We start from the raw sequence: 2,490 nt of genomic DNA, 5'->3' as shown, positions 1-2,490 counted from the left end.
TGCTAGGGTGAAGCTGCTGAGTTGATAGCCACAGAAGCACTTAAATGTACGTACTCCCCTGCAGGTCACCTGTTATGCAGCAATAGCCACAAATATGTAAAAAATGTAAAAAACGCAAAAGATTAAAAAAATCCAACCATTTATTTTCCCCTTTATGGGTGTTTGGAGATTCTGTGCTGTTAAGTCCTCTGAGGCCATAATAAAGCCACAGATACTCATGTCAAAGAGCTAGGGATGGAGGATAAAAGTAATTTGCTGCCAAGGGTGGCAACAAACCCACATGCCGTCTGAGTGTAAGCCATTTTTGTCAGCATATGCAGCTACGGCTTGTCTCCACTGTGAACAGTACCCTTATTTCTGACTCTGGAAGAGTATTTTCTCCCTGTTCATCTTTGCAAGAACGTGATTTTTGTGTTTGTTTGTTTTGCCTTTTCAAATGCTTTTGGAGCTCTAGATCACAAATGTATTTGTATGAGGAAAGAAAGGAACACAGTTTAAAGAAACATAACTAAACTTAATTATTGTAGATGATTCTGGCCAGAAAAATACCTTGGTTTCAATTGTTTATAACTTTGAACAGATGGTCTGAAGTTTTCCATTCTCTGACTTCAGTTTGATTTAATCAGGGGCTTTGGGCAGGGGGGAAGGGTGTTTCTTTTCATGTCAGCTGGGGGGACATCAGGCACTACAGAATAACACCAAGGGATAAAGTGTTGTTTTTCACATCAAAAAATATGTAAAGGTTGCCATATCACCATCCTCGGGAGGAAGGAACTGCAGTTTGGCATAAAATGTGCTTTTTCCTATTTCCAGGTTACAAATGTCTGAAAAAATATATGTTGCATATGCTCAGCAAAGACATGCTAGCAACTTCTACCTTTATTTTCTGGAAACATAGTCCAGCTTAGAGCCGAGTAGCCCCTCCTCTGTAAATGCGGTTCCTTTACTCTCTTGACCATCCTGGGTACAGGCAAAGGACCTCAGGCTAGGAAGCCTTTCTCTTCTGCGTTTTCAGTCCCAGAAAGAATTTGAGAAAGAACCTTTCCCACCAGGCTTACTTTGGGTTACCGGCTTTGATTTGAGAAAGTGCCAAATAATGCCAAATGCTCCCAAATGCTGGGTCTGTAACATGTCAAGTAGGACATTCAAAATAATTAACACACACAACACGAACACTTCTGACATGGGTCTTGGTTCCTGAAGAGATGCTGCCACCCTCATGGCTTCTATAAGCCATCAGATGGTTGTTAATATAAGCCACATAGAATGCCTTCTGAGAAAATAATTTTCTCCTCTGAACAAGACTTGAGAGATGTTCAACAAATAGGGCTTGAGACCCTATAAGGAAAAAACCAAAAACTGTTGCATAGCCAACCATGAGTGTTACCCATGCAGAGAAGAACTTGCACTGAAAGGAAGTTCTGCAGAAAAAAAGTGTTATGTGTAAGACACGTTTGCCATTCAGCTCTGATTATATTTTCCTCCTTCTCCAAGCTACCCTGGTCAGAGAGAGACGCGTTTGATCCCTGGCATGTTACCCTGCACAGCTAGACTGGTGTGTTTGCCACTCAGAAAGAAAAAAACATCCAGGGAAACTCAGACAGATTTCAGCCCAATATCCAAAATATTGAACTGGGAAGTCATGATAAAATTTTCAAAAGGCCAAAGTAACCATTGGCTTTGGTAGTTTTAGGTTCTGGCCTTAAGGAGCATCAACCTCATTTACCACACAGCTCTTGATCCCTTACCTGTTTCTGCTATCTCTGCAGCAGGAGCTGGCATGACTGTCCAAGTAGTCACCCTTGGGAGTGCTGGTTAAAAAAGAACCAGGCACCTTACATAGATGAAACTCACCCTCCAACATACACCTGTCTAACAGCACTGGCGAATCCCTGCTGATTCGAATGCTCAGGGAAAAAATTATCACTTTACCATTGTTTTCAACAGTGCCTGTGGAGAAATGAATACCAGAAAATGGTCTCATTCACCTCCCAGTACTGCAACTTCGTAACTCCCCAAAGCAGTGGTAGGCTGTTTGCTTCTCTTTTGCATACAGTTGCAAAGACTGAAGCATCTTTAACATGTCTTTGTTTTTTTGAAACTGCCTGTGGCACTTGTGGCAATGGACTGGAATGATGGCAGAGATGTGCAGAGGAGCCAGCTCCCTGGCCGAAAGCCAGCCAGCCAACTTGCGTCCTCTCTGGTTACTGGATTGCAAGGATCAGGGAAATGATGTAGTTCCTAAGAACTGCTGAGGTCAGCAGCTGAAATCTGTTGTTTGTTGGGTTTTTAAATATTTCCCTCCAGGCCACAGACAAAAGTTGCCAAGACAGATTGAAGCACATTTTAAGGGAACAGCATGTTGGGTACGAAAAGCCCTGCTCCGCAGGTGGAAGAGGCCCTCCACACGGCATGGCAGCAAGGGGGAAGAGCAGGAAGGGAAGGAAACAGCTGGACTCAGTGCAGGTGTTCCTGCTGGAACACGATGGG

Source organism: Phaethon lepturus, unplaced genomic scaffold, assembly GCF_000687285.1.
Source record: "Phaethon lepturus isolate BGI_N335 unplaced genomic scaffold, ASM68728v1 scaffold5966, whole genome shotgun sequence".
Taxonomy (NCBI): Eukaryota; Metazoa; Chordata; class Aves; order Phaethontiformes; family Phaethontidae; genus Phaethon; species Phaethon lepturus.
The sequence above is the reverse complement of the archived record's forward strand: the minus strand, read 5'-3'. Positions refer to the sequence as shown.